Source organism: Chinchilla lanigera, unplaced genomic scaffold, assembly GCF_000276665.1.
Source record: "Chinchilla lanigera isolate Chin_1 unplaced genomic scaffold, ChiLan1.0 scaffold00009, whole genome shotgun sequence".
In the NCBI taxonomy this organism is placed as follows: Eukaryota; Metazoa; Chordata; class Mammalia; order Rodentia; family Chinchillidae; genus Chinchilla; species Chinchilla lanigera.
The window spans coordinates 9,681,357-9,702,678 of NW_004955410.1; the positions used below are offsets into that span (position 1 = coordinate 9,681,357).

General features: G+C 43.0%; 1 long non-coding RNA gene across 1 annotated transcript; it reads left to right on the top strand.

Annotated features, from left to right (window-relative positions):
• Window positions 1-10,846: 10,846 nt before the first annotated feature.
• Window positions 10,847-20,299, top strand: LOC102021532. Its single transcript, XR_259828.2, has 2 exons — window positions 10,847-14,852; window positions 20,213-20,299. It is a non-coding gene; the product is annotated as an uncharacterized LOC102021532 (long non-coding RNA).
• Window positions 20,300-21,322: the final 1,023 nt, after the last annotated feature.

Sequence of the window (21,322 nt, forward strand, 5' to 3'; positions counted from 1 at the left end):
GGGAGGAGCCAGATCGGAAGGGTGGGTGAGAGCAAGGGGACTAACCTGGCCGGCAGGACTGGCTCTGGGAGAGGTAATCAGTGGGTTGAGTAGATAAAGCAAGCTAGGATCTGGTTCAGGCAATTATCAACATCTTCAGAGAGCAAAGTAAGCAGCAGGAATGATGGTGAGAGGGTTTAGATGATGGAGTAAAGTCATACAGAAGTTGTGGCTCTTGAGCAACTGACTTATTCCCAGCCGAGCTCCAGCCAATGGGAGCCCCAGAAGGAGACGAAGGCAGGTGGTTGGCAAACAGCAAGACAGGGTAATTACACCCCAGCTCAGGGACGGGCTGCAATCCAAACGAAGGAAGCTGAGGTACACTGAGGTACAGGGACATTCTAACGTTCTAGGACAGCACTGGGGAGAAGGTGAGATGGGGGAAGGGAGCAAAGGCTGTGATGAGGGAGAGTGTAGACTCTCTGAGCTGTGCCCGGCTCAGGGCTCAGGTCATTATCAGCGGGGTGGTGCTGAGCCTTCTGTCCTGTGCTGGTGCACAGCTCCCAACAGCATGAAAAGCTAGTGTTCAGGGAGGCGAGTGATCAGCATGTGGCAATTGGAGGCAGACAGGAAGTGGAGAGTTCTTGAGCCTGTACTTGGGAAGAAAAACTTTTCTTTTTTGTCTTTTTGAGACAGGGTCTCCCTATGCAGTTCAGGCTGGCCTTGAGCTCACTTTGTAGCCCAGGCTGGTCTCGAACTCTCAACAGTCCTCTTGCCTCAGCCTCCCGAGTGCTGTGGTTACAGGCGAGCGCCACCACGCCCAGCTGAAAAACTTTTCTTGTTTGCTTAGGATGCACATGTACTTTGTTATTGGAAAGGAGAACTGCTACGTTTATTCTGTCTTCTTGATGTTACAGCAACTGCTGAAGCAAAATGAAATGGAAAGGTTGAGGCTTTAAAATAAATACAATTACTTGGCCTGCAGATTTTGTGGAATTTCCCTGAATAGTTTACCCAATATGAAATACTTTGGGTTCAAATTAGGATTTTTTTCTTTTAATTTAGAAGCAACCCTCATTACTTCTTTTTTTTTTTTGGTACCGGGAATTGAAATCAGGACCTTGCACTTGCCAGGCAGGCACTTATGCCACTGAGCTATCTCCCTGGGCCAGCCCTCATTACTTGAATTCTGCTATAAATTATATGATCAGAAGCCTGGAAATTTATATTTCAAATTTCCTGTCATCTCTTCCCTTCCTTGTTTGTAGACATGCACTACTCACGTGAAAAAGAAAACTCAGAATCTGGGATGGATGGCAGCTTTAAAAAAAAAAAAAAATTCATAGAGATTTTCCGCCTGCTCAAGAGACTGTGATTTCCTCTAACCTCTTTTTAGAGCATGGTTTAAAACAGCTACTGCTCCTTATAAATTACTACGTGATTTTGGCTTTAGGTTTGTTTGATCTCACAGGACTTTGTTTGTCACCTTTAAGTCCAGGGCCTATAAAAGTCCTACTGAACTCCAATTAAGATTTTCTCAGCTGGGCATGGTGACGAACTCCTGTAATCCCAGCACTTGGGAGGCTGAGGCAGGAGGCTTACTGTGAGCTCAAGGCCTGCCTGGGCTTCATAGTGAGTTTTGTTTGTTTGTTTGTTTGTTTTACTGAGAATTGAACTCAGAACCTTGTGCTTGCCAGGAAGACACTTGTGCCACTAAGCTATATCCCCAGCCATAATGAGTTTAAGGCCAACCTGCACTACAAAGGGAGATCCTCTCTCAAAAAACGAAACAAAGCAAAAGATGTTCTCTACACTTCAACTTAAAAAAAAGTTTAAAACTTTTGAACAGTTTAGTTTTTTCGAGACAGAGTCTCACTAGTTATTCCAAGTTGTCCCCTTGAACTCATGGTGATCCTACCTCAGTCTCCCACAGTGCTAGGATTACAGGCCTGTACCACCATGCCTAGCTTCTACACTTTCATTCTGAAACAAGTTCCCTAAAAGAATGCACTTTCTGTCCTGTAATGGAATCAGTAAGAGCAGCAATGACCATTTCTTTTTAATTTTTTTTCTAATAGGAAATACTCCAAAGAAATATCCAGTTTGAAAACTGGGGGAGGGGCTGGGGATTTAGCTCAGTGGCACAGCACCTGCCTGACAAGGTCATGAGCTCGATTCCTGGTACTGGGAAAAACAACAACAACAACAAAAAACCCAAAAAACTGGAGGAAGCTGGTTTACATCTTTACTGTAGAGTAAAATCCTTTTAGTGCAGATTACGAATTTGGCTTTTTTAAAGTGATCATCGTCATCCAAAGATTTTAAAACGACTTATAGTAGAGTAGTATAACTACATTTGAAGTATCCTCCACCTCTGTCCTGGCACAAAAGTTTCACTTTACAAACAAGATCAGAGAAGATGGTATGGGGACAAATGGGTTAAGATTATTCCTTTGTGGTTTTCATCAAAGCCTCTTTTAAAAACACTACACCATTAAGCTGTTATTTTTGGAGAAGTAACAGCCATGTAGGACTAAAGTTTTACATAAATAGGTCAGTAGAATTTATATTTCTATTCAGTGGTGCATAGATTTAATCTTATTACCTATTAATGGAACACAGACTGTTCTCAGTAGTTGTTCTGGCTTCAAGTTGGCTCTCTATCTTCGTGATCTTTATAAACAAGCTAGAAAAGACTCCGCGATAGCTCTAACGTATTGATTTCACATTTCCCAAGTCAGAAGCTTTTACAATGGTCTGCTCTGGCAAATAAAAATATAATTAAAACCTTGTTATGCAACTTGGTCTCAACACCCTTACTGATCCTACCTTTAGATTTTGTCATTATAAACAGATTCTGTTAGAAGTAAGTTTATTTTTTATTTTTTAATATTTTTAATATTTTTTTTTTTTTTCCTGGTACCGGGAATCGAACTCACGGCCTTACACTTGCCAGGCAGGCGCTGTACTGCTGAGCTAAATCCCCAGCCCCAGAAGTAAGTTTAGTTAGGAAGTAAATATTTATAGATTGTCTTAATTATCAAGTCCTACTTGCAGATGATTAAAAAGTAAACAAGGACACTTTTTTTTAAATTTATTTTTTTATTTTTAAGAGATGAGGTCTTGCTATGCCGCCTGTGCTTTCTCCAACTCCTCCTGACCTCAAGCGATCCTCCTGCCTCAGCATCCTGAGTAACGAGGGACTACTGACATGTGACACCACACCTGGAAAAAAAAAATTTTTTTTAAATGAAGGGTAAATGTAGATTGTTTATCTTTAAGTTTCATAAAACTTGTTTAAAATAGCATTTCCAGACCAACAATGACAGCATGTCCTCAACAAGGGAGTATTACTGATTTCGTTCTGTACTCTTGAGGTCTGTTGAATAAACAGGATATGCACACATTATAAAAGAGTCCTGACCAATAAAATCTGACTGGACTCTTAAGATAGAGAGTCCTAAATCATGTGGATATAGTATGTGCATGTCTGTATGCGCATAGCAGTCATAAAGTACACTTTGGGACACTTCAAACCTGAGGCAAAAAAATTTTTTTTTTGTCTTTTTGAGACAGGGACTCACTATGCAGTTCAGGCTAGCCTTGAGCTCACTTTTTAGCCCAGGCTGGCCTCGAACTCACAGCGATCCTCCTGCCTCAGCCTCCCAAGTGCTGGGATTACAGGTGTGCGCCACCATGCCCAGTCTTAAACTTGAGAGAATTCTAAGACGCAGAATCGGATCAGAAACCAAAAGAGGGAGTGAGAGACAAAAAAGTGAAGTGAAAAAACAAAACGAAACAAACAAACCCGGTGTTGATAAAATGGTAAAAGAGGCTTTTCTATTACAAACAACTAAAAAGGACCAAATAAAGTATGGAAAAGTGTTCCTCTGCATAATCACACACTAGGCAGCGGAGTATAACATCACCAGAAATTACTATAGCAGATTTCAATAAGGGATTGCAGAACAATAAGGCCTTGTTGAGCCCACACTGCTTTATTCAAATAATGTGTAATTCAATGCAATTGCTGCTCCCCAGGCAGGAATTTACAATTGCCACATTTGCAGAGAGGATAATGTGTCACTCCAAGGGGAAATCAGGTCTGCGAGGGCCTCATGGTTAGAGAACCTCATGTGTACCAAAACAGCTCTGAAGCAGGCCAAGTAAAACAAAATGAGTGAGAACCACCCTGTGAAGTAAGTCTGCTTCAACTCAGCTGTACTGTATTTCCCTTCCTCTCTCCTGCCTTTGATGAATGACAAAATCTTCCCAAGGCAAGGCCCAAGAGGGGAAGTCAGGGAATTGGAGCCCTGGATACGCTGTTACTTAAATTCCTTGCCTCCCAGCAAGGGCATGCAAGTTCATTCCTGAGAACCCCACCATTCGTGTATAGACTCAGTGTATACTTAATTGATAATCATGGTGAATCAGGCATCCTCCCTGGGCATAAAAACACTGGCCAAGACTCAAACATGAGTCAATTGCAAGCAGAGGCTTGAATCATAATATATTTTGAACAGTTTTGGTCAACAATCCTTCAGAGAACAATTTTTCAGTTTTAGATTGTCATTTTTGTGGAATTAAATGTGAACAAGCTTAAAATTCCATGACTTGTTAAACAACTAGCCTTGGTTCCAGTAACTGGCCAATTCACGCTTCTAGGGACACCCAGCTGCATGTGCCCCTAGCCACATATTGTGAAGGCAGGAGTGGCTAGTTCCTGTGGATTAGCTACTTCGGTAAAAAGCAAAATTAAATTTAAAAGGAAAAGAAAAGGAGAAAAAGAAACAACTGTAGGGGCAAGAACTTTATGTAGACCCTACCCTTAAAGGGGCTGGACTATTTTTGACTTGAGACTTGCCTGTTATACAGTCCAGGAAATAGCTAAGAACCTTAGATGATGAGACACAAATGATCCATCTAGAACTCTCCACCGCTAGAACGTGTTGGAGCAAGCACCCAGCAGTAAAAGGCTGCTCTGGAAGAAGCCTTCAGTACTCACCAAACACCTTGTATGCTTTCCCTTTGTTATGGTTTGTGTCTGGATGTCCCCCCAGAGCCTCATGCACTCATGGAGCGGGATTCTATAGTTTATGATTGATTCATGGTCCAGTGTTAGAATTATGGATATGAGCGCTACACCCGCCCTGGGCTGGGTAACTTGCATACAGTGTAAGGGAGGGAAAGAGGCTGCTTGCTGCTTCTGCTATCTTCTGCCACCATGAACTGTTGCCCTCTGCCATGTGCCACTCTGTCTTGGAGCCAGCTGAGTATGGGCTGAAACCTCCACGGACTATGAGACAAATAAACCTTTCCTTCCTTAATTCTGGGTGTCAGGCATTTTGTCTCAGCAATGAGAGAAAAGTAACCAAGACACCCTTGTATCCCAGTCCCACTGAGGCAGCACTGTCACTGCCAGGCAGAAGCACAGAAGAGCAGGTATGAGTTCTTCTCTTGTTCTCTGCCTCTGCTGCCAAGGTGGTGGGGGCTTAGGCTCCAGCAATACAGCACCAATGCCAAATACCTGGGCTCTTGAATGGAATTCCTGCATTTTCACCACCAACCAGTACTGGTCATGTGCAGAAGGAGGACAAACATTACAGTGTATGTTAAACCAAGATTCCAGGGTCTGTTTATAAAGCGTAGGTTAACACTGCTGCCCTTTTAGATTTTTTTTTTTTTGGACAGGGTCTCACTCCATAGCGCAGGCTGGCCTTAAACTCCTGTGATTCTCCTACCCCGGCCTCCCTAGTGCTGGGATTACAGGCCTGCACCATCACACCTGGCAAGATCTTTTTCTTAAAAAGGAAATTCCATCTGAGGGAAGGATGAGCAGTCTAAGCTACACAGTCCTGAGGGAGCCACCCAAGCTCTGCCCAGTTCTCTTGCCAGGTCGCCCAAATACTTTCCACTCACCAGCTGTCACTAGTCCTTTAGCGAGTGGTGGAGGGACTGAGGAAGAGCCCTGCCCAGCTGGGGTTGATCTCTGATGGTTTCTCTTCTTATTCATCAACCTCCTCCTGGGATTTCAGGCTTGCTCAACACAGTGAAATTATTCATTGTGGCTTCATTTGAGAGCAGGTTTCCTCTCCTAAAAAGGGTCTTATCATAACAGGAAGTTTTTCTTGGATCCAGAAATGGAACTTTGCCTTGTGACACTAGTTTTTACCAGCTTCTGCATATCTCCGTTTTCCTACTTCCCTGTCATCGGTGGAACAAATAGAAGAGCCTAGATACAACCAGGAAATGTTGATTGGCCTAGCAGGAGAGTTTAGCCGTCAGGGTCCCGGGTGACGGGCAGCAGCTTGACCAGACCAGACCCTCTTCCCCCTTATCACTGTCTCCACCTTCTGTCCCACTTTGGCCCTGGGGAAGACAATATGGAGGTATGAAACACCAGGAATGCTTGGACCTTGAGTAACCCTTCCTCTATGAATCCCAGCTGATGGCTGGGCGTGGTGGCTCACACCTATAATCCCTGCACTTGGGAGGCTGAGGCAGGAGGATCATTGCAAGTTCGAGACCAGCCTGGACTGCATAGCGAGACCCTGTCTCAAGAAGACCCCCCCCACCCCCCCAAAAGAATCCCAGCTGGTGTTTCTGAGTCCACTGCATGGGCACACGGCGCATGTGGGTCTTGTTCTGATACTGGCCACAGTGTGAGTCACACAGGAGAGAGTTAAAAGGCAGAACTAAAACCCCGATTTCTATTTTCTTTCAACTGTATGACTGATTAAAAGAGCTTTCTCTCCCACCGAAGATAGGATAGGCTCTTTATCATCACCACTATATAACATAAATCACCACCAGGAGACTGCTGTGGATGTCTATTATTGGAAAAGACATCAACATTTTAACATTGGTAGGAACTGTGGCACAGGCCTGAAAGCCCAGGCACTCAGGAAGCTGAGGCAGGAGGACTGTAAGTCTGATGCCAGTTTGGGCAGCTAGTAGGACCTGGTCTCAAAATAAAAATTGCAAAGGGTTGAGGATGTAGCTTAGTAGTAGAGCACCTTGGGCTCAATCCCTTATACAAACAAACAAATAAATAGCCCCAAATAATCCTAACACCATTATTACTATGTGCGACAATCTTGTTATTTTTAAATTCTTAGTGATTTCTATTTTCTATGCTATCTAAAAATAATGGAGAAGGTAAAATGATCTCTAGTCTTTTAATATTTTTCCTGTGGCTACATCTGCTACATCCTATTGAGTTGTTGAGAATTGTTAGTATTTGTATCAGTACATCACATAAGCCTTAAAAAGGGAACTATCGGGGCTGGGGATTTAGCTCAGCGGTACAGCGCTCACCTGGCAAGCGCAAGGTCGTGAGCTCGATTCCCGGTACTGGAAAAAAAAAAATCAAAGCAGAGTTTAAAAAGGGAACTATTTTTGCTTGCCTGCTTTCTGCTGGAATGCAGAAGGGACAGTGGAAGCTGAAAAAAAAAAAAAAAAAAAAAAAAAAAAAAAAGTAAGCCAGCTTAAAGCAACGAACACTTCTTACTTCAGTTTCTGTGGGTTGGGATGGGCTGCTAGTTAGGCTTTAACTCAGGGTCTCTCACCAGGTTGTTATTTAGGGCCCATCTTTTCATGATTCTTTACTGGGCTTCCTTGCCAAATTATGTGGAAGATCTCAGGTCTTCAGGAGAGCAGTAGATTAATAGGAATGTAACTTTTTTTTCTTTGTCTTTTTGAGCCAGGGTTTCCACTATGCAGTTCAGGCTGGGCTTGAACTCATTTTGCAGCCCAGGCTGACCTCACACTCAACGCGATCCTCCTGCCTCAGCCTCCTGAATGCAGGGATTACAGGCATGTGCCACCACACCCAGTCTGTAATTTAACTTTTCTGATAGTGTTTAGGGACACAATATTTGCTTACCTTCTGAGTTAAGGTTGCTCACTGATTATGGATTTCAGTGATTCTGTGTGACCTTCCTCAGTGTCCTCTTCAGAAGGTACTGACTGCCGGTGTTCTATTTTAAGCAGGGGTTAGTCTAAAGCCCTCCTAACCCAGGTAGTTAGCAACTCTCAACTGTCTCAATGTTTGCAACCCATCCAGGTTACTGCAACAGTAAAATATGAGATTCAACGCTAGGTGTATTTCATGGCTTTGTTTACAAGTTCCCTAATGACTTCTGAGGCCATTCTCAGATCCCATGGCCAAGGGTTTCGCTGTTATTTCATTGTTTTTCAAGTGAGCACTGTAATCTGAAAAGTTGCAGAGCAGCATCAGGCTTTAAACGTCGCTGCGGTTGAAGCCAAAGCCCATTCTGTTTCCAGAAGCCCATCCATAACTCAGTGAGCAGAGCTGGTCGAGGCTGGAAAAGTCATCTGACAGCATCCCATGCCTGTCAGCATCTTCAGAGAGGAGCTTTGTTATTCGCTGTGAACAGTGGTACATTTCCAGAACCACAGGCACACCCATATTGAAATGTTAATTACTAAAGTGCCGCGGGACGCCAAATGTAAATGAACAGTAAATGAAAGTCCCAGCAGAATTCTGTCTCTGGGTCTCCTCCACTAGCAGCAATGACTGACAAGAGTTAACTTTTCTTAAATGACGCTTAGATCTCTTTAAATTCAAGGCTGTCATTTTGTGAAACTTCTCTATTCTACAGGAAATAACAAGGGTTGATGCTCTACTTTAAGCTGCTTTCAACATGTGCAACCTAATCTTCTGCAAACAAACAGACTTGTTTAAACAGGACTTCTCCAGGCCTCCAAGTTTGGCTGAAATTGTTACAGAAGGCGCATGGGCAACTCTGGTTCCTGTATGGTTTTCCTAAAAGTTCTAGAAACCTTAGCTTCTGATGAGTCACCCGGCCAGAACAGCAGACCATAACAAAAATCCTACTGGGATGAAAGCAGCTCATTTGTTTTCAAATTGTAGCCCTGCCACCCCCATGGCTCCTCCCCCACGCCGAGGTCTGTGGCTTTGGTTTAAAACCTTCGGCCCACAGGAGCTTGGCGTTCTCAGGATCCTGCCAAGGAGTTAAGGTGTACACCAGGGGAAGCTCTGACCAGAGCGTGTAAGGGTGGAGGGTGGGGTCAGGAGTTAGGAAAAGCAGTGAGAGATCACATGCTTGGCCCAAGAGACTAACCGGGGAGGTGAGGCCCCGACTGGCTGGCTGACAGGCTACTCACCATGGTTTCACTGGCCAAGACCCAGCCTCCGGTCCTGTGCATAGCTCCCAGCGCAGCACTCGCTGCCCAGTGGACTGCAACCAGGGCGGCCTGCGCGAGCCCCTCCCTGGGCCCTGTCTTTATAGGGTCGCACAGCCAGATCTGAGTGTTCCCAGCTGTAAGCCTTGGGTTTGTGGTTTTTCCCCTGGGGGGTAAATAATAGCAGCTGCAGTCTTCTGCTAGAAAAGAACTTGCTTTCCCAGCTTGGAGGCTCAGCTGATGACAAGTACGCAAAGAGAAAACGAGATTGCCCAGGGGCCAACCTTTGAGACCAGTGAGGGGCCAGGCAGACATTACAGATGGCAGCTGTAATACCACTGTGGCAGGTTCGATAGGTGGGCTGTCTTGGAAGGTGGGCTTGTCTTTAAAACTTCCTTTTAAAAAGTTTCTGATGTAGTGCTAAGACCACAGCCTCCAGAGGCACTTTCAGAATAATGTCTAACTCTGCCCTTTATTACCAGCATCACACAATAGCTTTCTTCTCTGGAAAATGGGGACAGTACTTTCTACTCTTCTAGATGTGGTTGTGAAAGTTCTAAATCATGTCTGCTTAGCATAATGTCCGAATGCTGACAGACTGAATACAAGGATAACTGGTAGATGTTCATGAGAAAATTAATGTGGCTTAGCACCGAGGCACTAGAAGGGAAGGAGAAATACATTGTGAGATGTCTAACATAGGGCAATAGGAAAAATATGCCTGGAGACATTTCTTACACATATGACCAGCCGAAGACTCCAGGGACTTAGGGATCAGAAGTACTCCATGGTTCTTGGGATACTCAGGGTACTATGCCCAAGTCTGTAACCGTCAATACAAGAAAGAACATAAACAGTCTCCTAGAATATCTGGAGAAGGAACCTCTTGGGAATCTCTTGTGTCATAATAAATATTTCCAAGCTCTGCATGCTGAAAATGGGAGAGAATGGATGAGTTCAAGATTCTAAATCTACAATGCTGGCCGGGCGCGGTGGTGCACGCCTGTAATAACCAGCACTTGGGAGGCTGAGGCAGGAGGATCGTTGTGAGTTCGAGGCCAGCCTGGGCTACAAAGTGAGCTCACGGTCAGCCTGAACTACAAAACAAGACCCTGTCTCAAAAAGACAAACAATAAATAAATAAATCTATGACTCTGATTCATAAATCATGATTCACATGGGTTCCACAATCAAGTCTGCTGTTATTACACTTGTACATTGGAAACACAAATCTTGGTATACTAATTCAAGTCTCTGGCTTAAAGAACATAAAGTTAAACCCAAATATTCTAATTTCTATACTAGTAATTATTTTAGCTTTCTATTTTCTGTTTTCTAAGATCTACTATAAAACAATTTAGCTTGAACACTCAAAATGACAAGTATTTGTTTAGACAGTACAATTATAAGCTCTATGAAAGATGAAAACAAAACAAAACAAAACATGCTCCCAGACTTTTAGAATTAGCTTAGTAAAATGGGGCTAGCAGTTAGAATCCTAGTAAGGCCCCTTCATTTCTGGTTACTCTCATTACCTTTCTCAACTACATTATGATACCTGACTCTTGATTACTTGTCTTCAATCATATGTAGACTGAGTAGAACTATTTTTATGTAAAAAGTAGCTAGGGTGCAGCTCAGTTGTAGAGCACTTACCTAGCAAGCACAAGGCCCTGGGATCAATCGCCAGCACTGCAAAATACAAAAACAAAACAGAACAATTCATCTGGCACTTCCTGAGCTTCTATTATGTGCCAGGCATCTACATTACATATATGTGCTCATTAATCCACAGAGGAACCCTACCAGGTACTTTTATAGAGGAGCAAACTGAAGCCTAGAGACATTAAGGAACGTGTTCAAAGCCTCAGCTTAGTGCCTCTCCTGGCTAAGAAAAAACAATGTCGGTGCAGAGAAGGGTAATTGTTTTTTTTCCAATAGCAGGAATCCAACTCACGACTTTGTGCTTTCCAGGCAGGCGCTGTGCCGCTGAGCTAAATCCCCAGCCCTGAGAAGGGTAATTCTGGATGTAAGAAAAAGCAGCAAAATAAACCACACTGGGGAAAATTTTCTAGTTAACAGCTGAGCAGGAGAAACTGCTTGTGCTTTTAAAATAATGCACTAGAGGGCGCTACATACACGAACTGGCAACTGTATTTTAACCACTGTGGGAACTGCATTACAATCAGTAATGGACTCAAGCCAAAAACGCCCTCCAAGAGTATGACGCAGTGCATGATAATTGAGAAGCTGTATTTCTATCCCCTTAATTAAAAAAACAAACCCTCATGTTTTACATTGGGCAATTCATAATCTGTCTCTGCTTGATACTGTTTGGTATTCCAAGGGCCTTTCTTTGCTCTGCTTGCTGAGTGGCAAGGAGAAAGGGTAGGGCAACCTGGATGAAAAAGAAACCTTTAAGAATGGCTCTGAGACACTTTTATTTCATCTGGTAAAATTTATTTTGGCAAAGTAAAACAAGAATATGTTTTTTAAAAGCAAGCAAAGAAACCCATATCCAAGAGTTTAGAATGAAAAGGAACAGCTCATCCTCAACCTCACACATTCCAGAGGTGACATCTTTTAGCATAACTCCAGCTACGTTTTTTGATTTATCAAAATTACATTATTTTCCTCTGTGACAACTACGGAAGCAGAATATACATTTAAACAAAGAACATGATTTTAAAAAATAACTTTATTGTTTTCCATTATCGTATAACATTTAAAAACATAAAGAGAATACAATTCATTACCCCAACAGCCAGAGGGATTACTGTGATACACATACATATGCAAACACAAAAATGTAACTTTTTTCTTAGAAAACTGCATTACCTCCTGCACATGTTATTCCACTATGGATGGTGATCACCCTTCCATATCACTATAGTGTGTGTGGTGTTCAGGATGAAACTGAGGGCCTCAAGCATGTCAGGCAAGTGGTCTACCACTGAGCCATACACTAGTTCTCATTTCATTTTTGTCTTAAAATTTTATTGTGGTGTTAATTACACAAAGTACATGCATCTAGCCAGTTGCGGTGATACCCAGCTACTTGAAGGTGAAACCAGAGGACCTCAAATCCGGGGAGGGCCTATGTAACTTTGCAACACCCTTTGTCAGAATAAAAAAATAAAAAGGGCTTGGAATGTAGCTCAGGGGTAGAGTGCCTCTGGGTTCAATTCCCCCACTGGGAAAGTAAGTAAAACTTAACCAAAGTGCTCTTCTAATTTCTTTCATCACAGATTGTATTGAGATTATATTTTAAACTTTATATATACACTTTCCCATGTCAATCTCAGAAAGATGAGTGTTAAATACTCTAAAAGTACAAGGAATCTCAAGCTCTTGTACTGCTGTGGGAATCTGGTAATTTTACTCCACAATATGAATTGTGGAAACCAAATTAACAACACAGCCCAGAAGGGAAACGTTCTAATTATTCTTCAGTATCTCAAGACTCAGTGGATCATCAATGAATCACAAGTTTGAAATGTGCCAGTTTTTTATTTGCAGAAGGCAATTTCTTTTGTATGTTTAATGCATTATTGCCATATGAATTATCACAAGCACTGGCAGTTACTACAGTCATTAGTGCAACTTTAAAAACACTGATAACAGGAGCTGGAGATACTGCTCAGTGGCACAGCGCCTGCCTGGCAAATGCAAGGTCCTGAGTTTGATTCTTGGTACGAAAGAAACAAACAAATAAAAAAACCCTAATAACAAAAAACTCCTAGCTGGGAAGTATCACAATCTGCTGCCTTGCAAAATGCACTCAGAAAGAGGTTAGTCTACCTCTATTTCTTTTGCTGTGAAATAAAAACAACACTACCAAAAGTTGGCTTGTCTCTCACCCAAGTACATTTGAGCACAAAGCCCTGTAAAGTGAGACAATCGGGATAAAAGGGGAAATGTCCTTAGAAACTACCAGCCTGAAAGGCTGTTTGGCAGATGCCAAGTGCTGTACCCTGAAGATGTGTTAAATACCCGCTCTCTGATTACAGACAAGAGGCCATTCCTAGTTCTCTCCCAGGGGTGTGGAGACTCAGAACTTTCCAGGTACTTTCCATACCTAACCCATCTAGGAACCTTAAGCAAAGGTGCTGGGTAAATCCCCATCGCTTTCCCTCTCTTTTCTGTTCCTTGGGTTAAACCCAGGGCGTCCTGCAGCTAAGCCTGGCTCCACCACTGGGCTAGGGGCCCAGTCCCCATACTTCAGCCTCCCAGTCAGAGACTGTTGTAGGCTGGTGCAGTGAATTCTGAAGATTTTGCAGGCATTAGCTGCACCCCCTGCCGAGTGCTGGGACCTGAACTCAGGGCCTCCGCACTTAGCTATACGCCCCCTCGACATTTACATTTTTAATATTTTTCACAATTTGGAGGCAGTCTGAGTTGCGAAATTGCTGGCATTATAGACAAGTGCCACCAGCCGGGCTGCATTATGTCATCTGACCAATCAACCTGATTTAACAGATGAGAAGACAGAGGTTCGAAATTTGTTAATCTGCTAGGAGTGGTGAGGAGTTGGAATCAAATGCAGGCCAATCTTACAACAGGGCTTTTATTGCTCTTGCCTGCTAACGGAGCACCTTGAAAATTACATGGTCACTTCCTGCCAGTGAACAAGACAATGCACAGACTGCCCACCTGCAGCAGTTTCGGGAATAGCAGCTGCGCCGGCTCCCCGCAGACCCACTGTTTCAGGGCAGGAAGTTGCAGTGGCACTGAATTGCTTTTCGGGAGCAAACAGGACGCGGAAAGGATTAAGATGAAAGGGCGGTAAGAACCTGAACACAGAGAAGGCTAGTCCTGGGGCCAGGTGGGCGCAGCCCTCGGACCCCCACCGACTGGATCTGATCAGTTTAATTCTGGCCTGGGGGTTCCGCACAAGGCGCTTCCGGCCTCAGGAGACCTGGGTCAAGATTTACAGGGCTCGGCCCACTGACTGCCAACCTCTTCCGGCACGGCCACTGTCCCCTAGACTGCACCAGGCCTCCAGCACATATCTCGCTCTTCTGGAGGGAGCAAAAGTCTGGTCAGCTTGAAAGCGTTCAGGGGTACAAAACCGCATCCACCAAGTGCAAGCCCCACCGGTTCCCCCAGGGCAGAGCCGCCCGGCTTGGGGTGGTCCTTCAGGGCACCCTGCACACCAGCTGGGTTCAAAGGGGCTGCCTGCTGTTTCTCACTACGGAAACGTCCCTCCCTGTGGCTTTCCACCTCTGGCCACTTTAGTTCAGCAGTTCTCCAAGATAACTGAGGAAAGAGGTCATCCCAGCTGGAAGCTGAAGTAACATTCCTCTTAAACAAGGGGCAGGAATACCATTACTTCCAAGCTTCACTACACGTCCACCCTGTCTCAGAAGCTTCAACAGCTTACCAGGGACTCCTAACCGAGTGTACCCACAGCACTCATTACGTAACAATCCCCAAACGTTCCGTTCTCAAGGGAGCCTCAGGCTTCAAAGGCCGTCAAGAATCCCTGCCCATGGGGGGGCAATGGAAGCAGCTGGGAACTCACTCATGTAAAGGTCATGAAGGTTATTTTCTGGGAACCAAGGAAGCTTCTTGTCTCTGCCAGTAAGAATGACTACACTTGAACACATCCTGGATTCTCCTCATTTCCATTCTTTTTTAAGATCATTCCCACCCCCCAAAAAGGATGATTTTTCCAGTTATGGATGGGTTCACAGGATGCAACTGTAAGTTGTTCAAACTTTTTTTCAAGGCGAGGGTGGTAATGCTGGGGACTGAATGCAGGGCATCAATGCCTGACACAGCAAAGTGCTGTACTGCTGTGCTTTATCCCAGCCCTAAGCATTAAAAAAAGCAAGCAAGCAAGCCAGCCCACCAACAAATCTGGGTAGAGTACAGGTTTACAGTGAGCTTCATTAAGCAGCTAGATACTGTCCCTTCCATTTATTTTATTTATTTATTTATTTTTGGGTCTTTTTGAGACAGGGTCTCACTACCCAGTTCAGGCTGGCCTTGAGCTCACTTTGTAGCCCAGGCTGGGCTCGAACTCCAAATGATCCTCCTGCCTCAGCCACCACACCTGGCTCTTCAATTTATTTTTAATGTTTTAAATTTTTTTGAGGCAGGGTCTGTGTAGTTCAGGCTGACCTCAAAATTGCACTGATCCTCCTGCCTAAACCTCCTAAGTGCCAGGATTACAGGTGTGTGCCAACATGCCCAGCATTTATTTTTTTGAAAGCGTCTTGCTATATATTCCAGTGGCAATCCTTCTGCCTCAGCCTCCCCTGGGCTGGGATTACAATTTGTACCACCATGCCTGACTAAATACCTTCTTTTTAAGTAGGAATTTTATTAATCTATTATTCAACTCATTAAACCAGGTGAACTATCCCTAAAAGCAATCTTTCAAAGTATTATTTTCCTAGTATTCTCAATCCTCTCATCATTTTTAGAATACAAATGTCTTTAATGTAGTTTTCCTATTCAACAGGATCAGAGAGAGGGACTATCAATTCTCAGCTGTGATGCAATTCTGTGTGCAGTAGTTCAAAATGGCCCTAACCCTGACCTCCCACGATAAATACATAACTAAAAATTAACTGCTCCTAAGTTTGCTCCTCTTCTTTCATTTTTTCCTATCACTATATCTATATTCCTGAAAGTCTTGTTAAATGCTGATTTGCTTCATAAAACTAGCTATAAATAAGAAGCTTAATATTACAGTACCATTTCTCTTTATTTAAAAAATGGAAACTGGGCATGGTGGTGCATACCTGCTATCCTAGCACTTGGGAGGCTGAGCCAGGAGGATCACTGTGAATTCAAGGCCAGCCTGAACTGCATAGTGAGACCCTATCTCTCTCTCTCTCTCACACACACACACACACACACTCACACACACACACACACACACACACACAAAGAGGAGACAAGGTCTTTACTGCGATTTCAGTATGTCAACAAAGAGAAAACTTTGATTCAGTGATCCTTACAAAATACAGGCCCAAGTTAGTAGGTTTGTCAACTTTTTTTTTTTTGTCTTTTTGAGACAGGGTCTCACTATGCAGTTCAGGCTGGCCTTGAGCTCCCTTTGTAGCTGAGGCTGGTCTCAAACTCCCAACAATCCTCCTGCCTCAGCCTCCCAAGTGCTGGGATTATAGGAGTGTGCCAAAAGGCACCTGGCCTAGTGGGTTTGTCAACTTTAATCAGTTAATTCTGATGCAAGTTGTCGAGGATCCACTGGCCTTGAGGTAACCACATAAAGCTTTCTTGGAATCATTTGTTCGGCTGGTTCCAGGTAACCTTTCAATTTTGTAGAATCAGCTGGAAGGGATCTACAGAGGTATGACAGCTCCCAGAGTGAACAATTTGCAAACTACAAATCCTCTAAGTTTTACTGTATTATAAACAAAGACGACAGGCAAATGATGTGCTGGAAGGAAAACTGTGGTTGTTTCATAGAAAAATCTGTTTCACATTAATTATTAAGGCATTCCGACTCTAAAATAATGTATTCCAAGTTAAAAAATTTTTTTTGTACAGGGAATTGAACTCATAACCTCACGCTTGCCGGGCAGGCACTATGCCGCTGAGCTAAATCCCTTGCCCTTCCAAGTTAATAATTAAACCAGCTTAAGTTCTTCTCCACCTATTCATGATTAAAATGTACAATTCTCTATGACCTTGGTTAATGTTGACTAAGAGCCTAGGTGGAGAAAAGTGCTAGAGCTGGTAAACAGCCTCATACTTCCTGGCAGGATGGGCACCAGAATACAGGGAAAGACCCTGCACCCAGCCACAGCCTATCCAATACCTGGTCCAGTCAGCCAGCTAAATCCAGCGAGATGCTCTCCCGATAGACTGACACCTATGGGCCCTGCACTCAGGGGGCCCTTGCAAATCACCGCCACAAGATAGAACAGAGAATCTGATCCTCCTTCCTTCCTATGCACGCAGAAGAACAAACTCACTGTGTTTGTGTACTGTCCTCAAATGCTAAGCTGTTTGCATGAGCGAGACTTGAATAAAAGGTACTAGCAACTGAAACACTTCTTTTAAAAAAGAGGAATTTAACTAGGCCAGATGGTGCATACCATAGTGAGTTTGAGGGCCAGCCTGGGGATACGCAGTGATTTCAAAGGCCAGCCTGAACTACATAGCAAGACCTTGTCTCAAAAACAAAAACCAAACCAAAATAAAACAATAAAAAAGGTCTCTAGGTTATTATGTGTGGAGCAGTTAGGTGTACCTCCTTTCTGTAATCAACTTTTGTCTCTGCTCTTTAAAGAAGGGTATTCCTACAATGGAAGCACCCTGTTCTTCAGTAAAATAACATTATCATTAGTGTCTCATGAAGTAAATTTTCCTTTTGGGGAATGTGATTAAACACATCCCTTAAATTTTTGGTACAGGTGTCAGATAAAAGTTGGCCCAAAGAGGGCAGCTGCCTTTGGGATGTACAAACACTTATGACCGATTTTTAAATTCAATATAGCTTTGGTAATTGTTTTATAAAATGCTTATATCTACACCTCACTGAAGAGTCCACCATCGTACAAGAAAATCTGTACTATGATGATATCCAATTAGTCTGTCAAGTAATAAAAAGCATTTGTAGTAATTGGTGATTCCACTGCATTAAAACTTTTAGCTTTGTCATGCCACATGGGAAGATTAACCCTTCCCAGTGAAAAGGCAAATAATCTATTGTCACTTATCCAATTATTCTCTGAATATTGAGTATGATATAGAACTGAATCCATAATTTACTTAACCCAGTCACTTCCCTCCCTTTGTATGTATGTATGTATGTATCTATCTATCCATCCATCTATCTATCATCTATTTATTTATTTATGGCAGGGGGGTGTATTTTCAAGATCAGGTCTCCTTCTGCAATTCACGCTGGCCTCGAACTTGCAGCAATCCTCCTGCCTCAGCCTCCCATAAATGCTGGGACTACAGGCATGAGCCACCATGCCCAGCTCTCCCAAACCATTTTTACATGTTAATATATATTTATAATTCTTTGCAGTGTTGGAGGTCAAACCCAGGGTACTGTGCATGCTAAGCAAGCATTCTACAACTGAGCTACACCCTCAGCCCTAAATGCATTTTAATGATGGTGTATTACTCTACTTACTGGCTGGGACATGGTGTATACAATTACGGGCCTAGTCACTAACCAGTTCTGAGCATTTGTAGTCTGACTCCTGGCTAGGCTAGCGTCCCTCTTCTCTGTATTTCCTTTAATTGCTCTTGCTACGAATTCCAACCCTTTTCTGTATAGGGCCACTGAGGAAATATCTTAGGCTCTCTAGGATACAATCTCAGTTGCATATCCCGCCCCCCCATCCTTTAAAAACATCTCCTAGGTTATAAAACACAGGGTGTGCTTGCCATAGTTCGCTTATTCATGCTCTAATCCTTAACAGAAAAAGGGCCAACAAAGCTCAACTTCACGCATATGTGTGCTTACTGGGTACTGAACTCAGTCTTCTCGGTAATGCTTTCTGGACCTCAGATTATCACTGAGCGCTTTTGTATGGCCAATTAACACCGCAAATATTAAAACATACACTATATCCAAGTGGGAAGAGAAACTCAATGGTTTTAGGGAAAAAAAAACAAAAGAAAAGGAACTGAAAGATTTAAATTTATTACAGCATGTGCACAGCAACCATATACAAGTCCTGAAATTACCTACACGACATCCCTTATAGTATTTCAATAACTCCTAAAACTCGGCACTGTAATTCTAGTAGCTGTAGAGAAAAGGGTCCAAGGGAAAAGTCAGAGGCAGCCGCGAAGGGGAAGTAAGTAGAATGAAGATGTGCATGTCCAAGAACCCAACAGCCTCAATGAATGTAAACATTCCACAGCATGAGCTAAGGTTAATAACAACAAGAACAGAAAGTACCCAGGGGAACTGGAGGAGGGAAGGAGGGAGCAGAGAGGATTAAAGAAGAGGATGGGGTACGTACATGTAACCACTCAAAATGACTGTGAACTGCAAACCTGTACTAATGAATAGACGAAGAATTCATATAGAATTCAAAGTAACACTTGAAAAAAACTGTTTCTCAAACAGAGCTTTTTGTTTTTGTTTTGTTTGAGACAAGGTCTTCCTATGTAGTCCAGACTGGCCTTGAACTCACAACAATCCTCCTTCCTCAGCCGCTCAAGTGCTGGGATTACAGAGGTGCACCACTACTTCCCCTTCTCACAGGTTTTTGTTTAGTTGATTAGCTTCCATAAGGAGAAAGCTACAAATCCAAAAAATCTATACTGTCTGCTACATACATACGTACCCAAGGCTTCGTTTAAGCATGTTTTGTGGGACAAAAGTCAATTTAGGACACTGTATTCAGCTTTAGGAGCCCAGAGGAAAAAAGAGCTGATCGGAGATGCAAGAAACTGCTCCCATGCCACTACAACACTTTAAACAGTGGCAAGGAGAGGAGTTAACTAAAGCTGAACATCGCAGGTGGGTTTTAGGTTAATCTTAAATTTCATCAGTCTCCACTGGTGTTTGTTAAACTCATCTGAATGTAGAGCCAGACTGACATTTGTGAGAGCCCACAGATACATTTGTTCTCTCTAAGACAGACAAGGTTTCTGAGGGATTTTCTCATTTGCTTGCTTGAGACAGGGTCTTGCCAGTAGCCCAGGCTGGACTTGATCCTCCTGCCTCAGCCTCCCCAAGTGCTGGGATCACAGACATGTTCCACCATGCCCAGCTCCCAATACCATATTAAAGCTAAAACAAAAACAAACAATAGAACCTATTCTCTTTAACACTCTTAACTCTATCCTTATCTCTGCCCTTGGGTGCTTATATAATACACTATTTATAACTGCACCACTCATAAGTTATCCCTGTGCTGCTGCTTTGAACAGGAAGAATGTTAACACAAATGGAATGTTGGAAGGATTAAAATCCACACCTCATTTTTCCTTTCCAATCATGAATTTATTAGGCAGAGAGACTTACAGGCATCTTAGAATCTCTCCTATTTGCACTCCACAATTCTTTATTACAAACATATATGCTGAAATGCTATTATATTTTCTTTTGCCTTTCAAGTGAAAGAAGCCCATGGCTAACAACTGGAAACTATTTTATAACTTGGAACATCTTTATACTTTAACTTGAATAAAGTAATAAAACTAGTACATGATTCCTGCTTTGCGCTATGAACGTCAATGTGAAGAAGCCATCAAATGATAACAAAAAATGAGGTCAGGCTGGGTGAAATGAAGATAACACAGGGAATAACTTTCACTTTCAAGATAGCCAAATGCCTTACCATCTAAATAGCAAAGCCCACCAGTGAATGAGTGAGATTCCTTCCTGCTGTCCCTACCTACTACTCAGTAAAACACAGACCAGGTAATCAACCAGCAGTATGGGCAGGGAAAGCTCCTTTGAAGTTAAACTTTGATCTAGGGGGGAAAAAAATTGCAGAGTGTTTGGTTTTCTAAATAATGTACCGACCATGGTGGAAGTTCAGACTAAAAGTACCTGTCCTTGTTCTCAGAAAAGAGTCACGAACATTCACAAATCAATGATTATTACCAGACTGGGGAAAGAATGCTTATTTACCAGTCTAAGTTGGGGAATTCAAATAGAGGGGGTGAAGTAATTTAGTCTTCAACAGGTAAGTCCATACTTCTTAGGCTGAAGGCACATTAACCAATCAAGAACCACCACCAAAACCAACCTCCTCAACCAGTACACTATCTCTAAGGAGGTTAACCACTCGGGTATATCCAATTACATTCACAAAATTGCACGACGCACACACTACAACATGTGGAATTTTATGATGAGATTTTTCCTGTCATTAAGAATGATTTTTTAATGTGAATTTGAGCAATGGAGCCCTATCCTCTTGGCAAGAACAAAAACAAAACACCTCGAATTTCTTAGGCTCTCTTTCCTACTCCTTTTTTGTTGTTTTTTTCTTTTTGAGACAGGGTCTCACTATGCAGCTCAGGCTGTCCAAGAACTCGTGGCAATCCTTATGCCTCAGCCTTCTGAGTGCAGGGATTACAAGCATGCAACACCATGCCCGGCTGGAATTCAATTTTTAAAAACGTTTTGTGTGGCATGCCTATAATCCCAGCACTCAGGAAGCTGAGGCAGGAGGATTGTTGCAAATTTTGAGTACCCAGCCTGGGTTACATAGTGAAC